Below are 9,823 nucleotides of genomic sequence, written 5' to 3'. Positions count from 1 at the left end.
TTAGCTAGCTTGTTAGTAATGCAGTAGTATAAAGCTGTCATTTACATTCAACAATGTAGTTATGAACACAAGTGGTCTGATTTGTTTTTGACAAGTAACAGAGCGAATGTTTAGTCCATTCACACTTTTCTGCTGATGGAATAATGCTTTACTGGTCATTAGTTGGCCAAAATTAGGCTACATGAAAAGTTATCAAAATATATTAACAGCATTACCTTTTTTTGACTGACTAAGGCTGTGCTCTTTTGCGGTCGACAAACAGCTGTATCATGCAGACATGCTCAGGAAACTGCCAGAGCAACCCATGCAAGTAGACAGTTAAACAAACCAACCTGCACTTCTCCCAGGCCATCTGGGCTCATGACATCAGAGCATTAATATAAAAAGTTAATATCTTCGTCTGTGAGTGATGGAAGAAAAATAGACTTCGGCTACAATTATTTGAATAATTCAATGGATGTTTTGTGCATTAAGGTGATTAAAGTGTCTTATTAGGAAGTTTGACTTCACTATAGGGCCATCTATAGGAATTCTCTTTTTGGGACAGAGTTCAGTTAAACTGCATTACCGAAGCTGGCCTGTAGGTACACTTCAAAGCGTCTTTCCAGATCAGAACCCTGGGGCCTTGCTAGAGAGATGACGTTTTGTTTTAACAAAGTTCTCACTGTCGCAGTGTGCTTCTGTCTATGTGTCATAGCAAATCATGCTGCAAGATAAGTCGCAGCAGACAATGCTCTCTAGTGGGTTTAGAATTTGGGAAAATTGACATTTGTATGCATGTGTGCATCTTCTAAATTCAAATTTTGCCCAAAACAGTGGTAGACTCGAGTGATCACTGTCTAACACATTAGCAAGTGGCCACTCGACTGCTCAAGTGTTAAGTTTGAGATTCAGCCTAAATCTTTATTTTTTTTTAGGAATAGGCATAGAATTACTTCTAGAAATAAATTCCGTTGTAGCAAGTGAAGAGGGTTAATCCAAGTCCTTATACATTTTAAAGGGTTAATAAATGATGTTTTGATAATCTGTAAGGTCTCTTCCTCAGGAGACCACTCGTTGTGTGTTAAAACCATTGTTTTGAGTGTTGTGACCTGCAAACACTATCAGAAGGCATCTACATTTAGACTGGTTTTCTGAGAACACAAGGCTGCCACAGACCTGATGAAACCAGCTACCTGTCAGAAGATGCTTACACTCGTTCACATTTTTATGATTCTATACTTGTGATGAAAGGTCAAGTTTCTGTCAAACCCACTTCTGTTGTTGCCAGGGAAACTCACGCAAGGAGGACTGGGAGAGGCTATATGAGGTACAGGATGTCTTAGACATTTTGCAGAACTTGGGGAGAACTATCATATACTGTTATACTGTACTCTTTCCCGACTTCTGCCTACAATTGTATTATTAAAGGAGTATCTTAATACTTAAACAAAGAGTATGTGTTTCCTTTCCATTACTAATGTATGTTTGATAATTATAAAGACCTGATCCTTTGTTGAAGAAATTGACCAACACAAGTCGGATAAGATAGTAAACATATAGTAAACACATAGTAAACATATGAATAGCAACATTGACACATAAAGGATACAAATGCAAGATAAATGTGAGACGCATTTTTATTTTATTTGAGTCCTTAAGAGTCTATTGACACACATGTGCATCAATCTAAGTAACATAATAAAAATATATATATATATTTTGCATGGGCTGAGTCTCAATCCACTGCATCTGCCTATGTCAGCCTTCTGCAGCTGCGGTGGAAAGTGATCGAGCTACAGCGGTGTTTGTCAGGCCATGAGACATCCCGAAAATTGGTCTTCTCACAAAAATGTCTGTAGAGTCCGAATTTTTTGGGCTACAAATTAATACCCCACTATGAAAAAAATAAGTGTTAAACAAATCAAAATATCTATAATATTTTAGATTCTTCAAAGTAGCCATCCTTTGCCTTGATGACTGCTTTGCATACTTTTGGCAGTTTCACCTGGAATGCTTTTCCAACCGTTTTGAAAGAGTCCCATATATTCTGAGCACTTGTTGGCTGCTTTTCCTTCACACTGCGGTCCAACTCATCCCAAACAATCTCAATTGTGTTGAGATCGGGTGATTGTGGAGGCCAGGTCATCTGATGCAGCACTCCATCACTCTCCCTCTTGGTCAAATAGCCCTTACACAGCCTGGAGGTGTGTTGGATCATTGTCTTGTTGAAAAATAAATGATAGTCCCACTAAGCGCAAACCAGATGGGATGGCGTAATGCTGCAGAATACTGTGGTAGCCATCCTGGATAAGTGTGCCTTGATTTCTAAATAAATCACTGACAGTGTCACCAGCAACGCACCCCCACACCATCACACCTCTTCCTCCATGCTTCACGGTGGGAACCATACACGCAGAGATCATCCGTTCACCTACTCTGCGTCTCATAAAGACACGGCGGTTGGAACCAAAAATCAACATTTGGACTCATCAGACCAAAGGACAGATTTCCACTGGTCTAATGTCCATTGCTCGTGTTTCTTGGCCCAAGCAAGTCTCTTCTTATTATTGGTGTCCTTTAGAAGTGATTTCTTTGCAGCAATTCGACCATGAAGGCCTGATTCACGCAGCCTCCTATGAACGGTTGAAGTTGAGATGTGTCACGTTCTGACCTTTATTTCCTTTGTTTTGTATTCATTTAGTATGGTCAGGGCGTGAGTTGGGTGGGCAGTCTATGTTTGTTTTTCTATGATTTGGGTATTTCTATGTTTCGGCCTAGTATGGTTCTCAATCAGAGGCAGGTGTCATTAGTTGTCTCTGATTGAGAATCATGCTTAGGTAGCCTGGGTTGCACTGTTTGTTTGTGGGTGATTGACTATGTTGATGGCTTGTTTCAGCGCAGCTCGCATTAGCTTCACGGTTGTTATTTTGTTTACTGTTTTTGTATAGTGTTTCAGTGTTCAGTTCTTTCTTTAATTAAACATTCAATATGAACACATATCACGCTGCATTTTGGTCCTCCGATCCTTCTCGCCTCTCCTCTTCAGATGAAGAGGAGGACGACCGTGACAAGATGTGTCTATTAATTGAACTCTTTGAAGCATTTATTTGAGCTGCAATTTCTGAGGATGGTAACTGTAATGAACTTATCTTCTGCAGCAGAGGTAACTCTGGGTCTTCCTTTACTGTGGCGGTCTTCATGAGAGCCAGTTTCATCACAGCGCTTGATGGTTTTTGGGACTGCACTTGAAGAAACTTTCAAAGTTCTTGACATTTTCCAGATTGACTGACCTACATGTATTAAAGTAATTATGTACTGTAATTTCTCTTTGCTTATTTGAGCTGTTCTTGCCATAATATGGACTTGGTCTTTTACCAAATAGGGCTATCTTCTGTATACCACCCCTACCATGTCACAATACAACTAATTGGCTCAAACGCATTAAGAGGGAAAGAAATTCCACAAATAAACTTTTAACAAGGCACACCTGTCAATTGAAATGCATTCCAGGTGATTACCTCATAAAGCTGGTTGAGAGAATGCCAAGAGTGTGCAAAGCTGTCATCAAGGCAAAGGGTGGCTACTTTGAAGAATCTCATGTATAAAATATATTTTTTATTTGTTTAAGACTTTTTTGGTTACTACATGATTCCATATGTGTTATTTTGTAGTTTTGATGTCTTCACTATTATTCTACAATGTAGAAAATAGTAAAAAAATAAAGAAAAACCTTGAATGAGTAGGTGTGTCCAAACTTTTGACTGGTACTGTACATGTTATGTACATGTAGGTAGGTGTGAAAGTGTCTAGGCAACATGCACATGTAAGTAGAGATAAATGTGATTTGTCAATCAGGATAGATAAACAGAGTAGCCGCATCGTATGTGAAGGGCGTGTTTGTGTGTGAATGGTGGAGTGTCAGTGTAGTATGTATGAGTGTGTGGGTAGAGTCCAGTGAGTGTACATAGAGCCAGTGCAAGTGCAACAAAAAAGTGGGTCAATGAAAATAGTTTGGGTAGCCATTTGATTAACTGTTCAGCAGTCTTATGGCTTGGGGGTAGAAGCTGTTCAGGAGCCTTTTGGTCCCAGACTTGGCTCTCCGGTATCGCTTGCCGTCCGGCAGCAGAGAGAACAGTCTATGACTTGGGTGTCTTGAGTCTTTTTTTAGGGCCTTCCTCTGACACACCCTGGAATAGAGGTCCTGGATGGCAGGAAGCTCGGCCCCAGTGATGCACTGGGCCGTACACACTACCCTCTGTAGCGCCTTAACATTGGATGCCAGGCAGTTACCATAACAAACTTCGATGCAGCCAGTCAAGATGATCTCAGTGGTGCAGCGGTATAACTCTTTGAGGATCTGGGGCCCCATGCCAAATCTATTCAGCCTCCTGAGGGGGAAGAGGCGTTGTCGTGCCCTCTTCACGACTGTGATGGTGTGTTTGGACTATGATAGGTCCTTAGTGATGTGGACACCGAGGAACTTGACGCTCTCGACCCGCCCCACTACAGCCCTGTCCATGTGAATGGGGGAGTGTTTGGCCCCCCATTTCCTGTAGTCGTCCCTCCGTGTAGACTCTTTTTTTAAACAGACCGTTATCAGACAAGCACAGAAAATGATTTCAGACCCCTCCTATTTGTATTTGTATTTATTAAGGATCCCCATTAGCTGCTGCTACTCTTCCTGGGGTCCAAACACATTAAGGCACTTACATCACACATAAAACAAAACATAAAACAGTACATCATATAACATTATTACATCACTACATACTGTATCTACAATACAACATGTATAATACCACCATACATGTGTAGAGTGCTTGTGCTAGCATGTGTGCATATGCGTGATTGTGTGTGTGCATGTGTGTGTGTCTCTTCACAGTCCACTTTGTTCCATAAGGTGTAGTTTTATCTGGGGGGGGGGGGGGTTTCTTCCGATTTTACTGTTTGCTTGAGTTACTTGATGAGGAATAGAGTTCCATGTAGTCATAGCTCTGTGTAGCACTGTGCGTTTCCCAGAGTCTGTCTGAACTTGGGGACTGGGAAGAGATCTCTTGAGGCATGTCCTGTGGGGTATGCATGGATGTCTTACCTGTGTGCCAATAAACAGACAGCTCAGTGCTTTCAACATGTCAATACTTCTCACAAAAACAAGTAGTGATGCAGTCAATCTCTCTTCTAATTTGAGCCAAGAGAGATTGACATGCATGTCATTGATGTTAGCTATTTGATTTTGAATTTTAAGACCCCTTGAAGTATCAAACAAATATATACAAAAATTATTTTTGGCCTTACTGCTATTAGCCAATACAACAAATAGTCCCACCCAAAAATCAAAAGGAAGTTTGTTCTGAAGTGTATGTCCTATATCTGAGAGATATAAGAAAGACCAGGAAACATTTGTTATTGTTTTGGACATGTATTTAACCCCATACTGTATATACTTCCATAATGTTTTTCAACTGGTTCCCGGGGGACCTTCAGACGAGTCTTTTGAGGCCTGTGGGCATCCTAGAGCAAAACAATCGACATGTACATTCTGACGCAACAGACAGGATTTGCCAGATTAGCTGTACCAACTTTAGACGAGTCCCAAGACGCTTGTGGGAGTCGTAGAGCAAAACGGACCGAACATGGCATTGTGCTCGTGAGAGTCTCATCTTCTCATAGAGGTGATGATATTTTTGTAGGCCAAACCGTTCAGACTCAACAGACGATTTTGCTAGAACACCGCTCTAGCTATGTCACCTTTCACTGTAGATGCGGAAGTGCGACATGGGGATTTTTGTATTATGTTAATTAGTATTCGGCAGGGCTCGGACATCGACCTTATTAAAGGCCAGCCTTGCTGCTCTGCTCTGGGCCAACTGTAATTTGTCTATGTTTCTCTTTGTGGCACTTGACCATATGACTGGGCAGTAGTAATGGTGCGACTAAACTAGGGCCTGTAGCACTTGTTTTGTTGAGGAGCACTTTATTACTGGACAGACCTCTCCCCATCTTTGTTACCGTTGCATCAATATGTTTTGATCATGACAAACTTCCTCAACTTGCTCAATTTCCACATTATTCATTACAAGATTTAGTTGAGGTTTCGGGTTTAGTGAATGGTTTTTCCCAAATAAACAGATAATAAACATAGTAGCAGCAGCGTGATGAGTGTAAAAGAGTGTGAAAGTGTCTCTCTGAGTGTTTGTGTGTGTGTGTGAGTCCAGTCAATGTGCAGAAGTGTGAGGTAGTTGACTCGGTACCAGTACTCCTTGTATATAGCCTCGTTATTGTTATTTTATTGTGTTACAATTTCCTTTTTACATGTTTGCAAATTTTTCTTACTTTTTAACTCTGCATTATTGGGAAAGCGCTCGTAAGTAAGCAGTTCACGGTAAAGTCTACATCTGTTGTATTCGGTGTATTCTACAAATACAATTTGATTTAATTTGACCGTATGATAGAGGAGCATTATTTTCTGGTCAACTCCGAGTCTACGTAGGAAATTGAGGTGTTGCTGGACTCTGTACAACTAGGGACTTGTATGAATTAACATGTGCTATGATGGCAGTGTGGAAAACTACAGGTGCATGGTCACTAACAGATTTGGGGTCAAACACCATCTCCTCCATTTTCTTTACTTTAAGGTGCCTTGGTGGAAGAGTGGGATAACATCTCACAGCAAGAACTGGCAAATATGGTGCAATTCATGAGGAGGAGATGCACTGCAGTACTTAATGCAGCTGGTGGCTACACCAGATACTGACTGTTACTTTGATTTTGATCTCCCATTTGTTCCAGGACACATTATTAAATTTCTGTTAGTCCCATGTCTGGGGAACATGTTCAGTTTATGTCTTAGTTGTTGAATCTTGTTAAGTTGTTAAGTTTGCTGAAAATAAACACAGTTGACAGTGAGAGGACATTTACATCACAGAAGACTGAAATATAACAAAAACGTTTCACATAGAAGCAACGGATTTTTGGTGGGTTTAAAAAAATTATGTTTACTAATTAGGAAATTAGGAAAAAACACGAATTACAGTCCACCCATGAGGCCACTAGGGGGCGATTTGTTCATTTGACTGCAGGAAAGGGAAAGAATCCCCTACTAGCATCCCCTCCCCCTGACTATATTATTATTTAGAAACACATGAAGATGGACTACTAGGTTATTAAAATAACAGCAGGCCAAAAAGAGAATAATATTCTCACATTATTTGACTGTCTTTCTGCAACATAGGTATATTTTGAAATAGAGAGACGTACTTGTGAGGTCAAAGTTTATTTTTTTATATTTTTTTTACATTAGCCCACACATTAATTTGTGAAGAGCAGTAGGCTATTGATTGACATACTAGTGCTGGGTGCGAGAAACTACTGAACTTTCATGGGCGGGGATTTTGGATAGAGGGCTCTACCTTCGGCTGGAGCTGAGGAGGAAATGGAGCCTCGATGTCAATTCCAGTGTTTAAAATTTGTCGCGATGGCATTTTCTACCCCTTGCGCAAAGTTTGTCATTTTACTTGTTTAACATCAGCTGGCTTACACTGAGAGGGAGGAATTGACATATTTGAGGTGAGTCCTTAAAAACAATCGCAAAAGTGACAATTTCATGCAGCGCAATAGGGAGATACAAGACCCACCAAAACCACGTCTTAGCGGTAACACAGTTGGCAATGGCATAGACTTTAAGGGTGTAAGTACAGCATATCCGGCCGTGACGCACAGTCCCGAATATGTCATGGAATAAGATATGTGTTTTTTGTTCTGGTGAACCAGCTGTATCACCGTCTGGTATGGCAACTGCTCTGCCCACAACCGTAAGGCTCTCCAGAGGGTAGTTAGATCTGCACAACGCATCACCGGGGGCAAACTACCTGCCCTCCAGGACACCTATACCACCCGATGTCACAGGAAGGCCATAAAGATCATCAAGGACATCAACCACCCGAGCCACTGCCTGTTCACCCCGCTATCATCCAGAAGGCGAGGTCAGTACAGGTGCATCAAAGCAGGGACCGAGAGACTGAAAAACAGCTTCTATCTCAAGGCCATCAGACTGTTAAACAGCCACCACTAACATTTAGTGGCTGCTGCCAACACACTGACTCAAATCCAGCCACTTTAATAATGGGAATTGATGGAAATTGATGTAAAATATATCACTAGCCACTTTAAACAATGCTACTTAATATAATGTTTACATACCCTACATTACTCATCTCATATGTATATGTATATACTGTACTCTAAATCATCTACTGCGTCTTTATGTAATACATGTATCACTAGCCACTTTAAACAATGCTACTTAATATAATGTTTACATACCCTACATTACTCATCTCATATGTATATGTATATACTGTACTCTATATCATCTACTGCATCTTTATGTAATACATGTATCACTAGCCACTTTAAACTATGCCACTTTGTTTACATATCCTACATTACTCATCTCATATGTATATACGGTACTCGATACCATCTACTGCATCTTGCCTATGCCGTTCTGTACCACAACTCATTCATATATCTTTAGGTACATATTCTTTATCCTGTTACACTGTGTGTATAAGGTAGTAGTTTTGGAATTGTAAGGTTAGATTACTCATTGGTTATTACTGCATTGTCGGAACTAGAAGCACAAGCATTTCGCTACACTCGCATTAACATCTGCAAACCATGTGTATGTGACAAATACATTTGATTTGATTTGATATTTAGGGACATAAAAAATGAATGTGTTTTTTTCTCCATTTTGCCCTCTCCTAAAAGTAAGTTGTTTTTTAGTCGTGCCCAAAGCATTCGTCAAGTAGCCAAGCCTATCAATGCAGGGTTTTGCTCGTGGGACTGCCTTGAAATAAATCTTTATCACCAAAGCTTAATTAAAACATCACGTTTGGGAGCAGCAAAATAGTAAGTGGACATCCCCTTTTATTCTGCCTGCATTTCAAAACAACTAGAACCTCAGAACTGGGAAATCTCAGACTTTAGTGAGTTCAAGACAACTGGAAACACACAAAAAAAAAAAAACTCAAACTGGGAAAATACGTTTTGAACGGTCATCAAACTCAGAATTCCAAGTCGGGAACCTGGGCCTCTTTCTAGAGCTCCGATCTGAAGATCAGTGACGTCATGAGTCATCCTTGTTTTTTTCCGAGTTCCCTGTTGTCTTGAAAGCACCATAAATCCAGAGAATGCCAGACTTTGATGACAAAGTGTGATGACAAAATTTGCCCACGAAGGACCGCCACAACACCGTCCTGTTCAAGTGAGCACAGTAAGACAAGGTCCAAAAATGTATTGTATGCTGCTGCATAAATTAAGTGTATGTTGTGTAGTAAGCTGTTAGTTGCCCATGTGCCTGACCCTAATAATTTGGTCCCTTTTCCCGTCATAACTTTGCCTACTGTTCTGACTTGGTGGTAAACGTGTAGCCTATAGCCTGTTTTAGAGAAATGTCATCATCAAATATTGTTTGATTACATTCATTATTATAACAGAGCTGGAGCGGATGGCTGCCGTTTTACGGGCTCCTAACCAACTGTGCTATTTTGTTTGTTTTTTCGCATTGTTTGTAACCCATAACCCTTATTTTATCCTCCTGATTCCTGCTTACAAGCAAATCGAAAGCAGGAAGTACCAGTGACTCGCCCAATACGGAAGTGGTCAGATGACACGGATGCAATGGTACAGGACTGTTTTGCTAGCACAGACTGGAATATGTTCGGAGATTTATCCAATAGCGTTGAGGAGTATAGCACCTCAGTCACCGGCTTCATCAATAAGTGCATCGAAGACATCATCCCCACAGTGACTGTACGTTCATAGCCCAACTAAAAAC

This window comes from Oncorhynchus nerka, linkage group LG24 (assembly GCF_034236695.1).
Source record: "Oncorhynchus nerka isolate Pitt River linkage group LG24, Oner_Uvic_2.0, whole genome shotgun sequence".
In the NCBI taxonomy this organism is placed as follows: Eukaryota; Metazoa; Chordata; class Actinopteri; order Salmoniformes; family Salmonidae; genus Oncorhynchus; species Oncorhynchus nerka.
The sequence above is the reverse complement of the archived record's forward strand: the minus strand, read 5'-3'. Positions refer to the sequence as shown.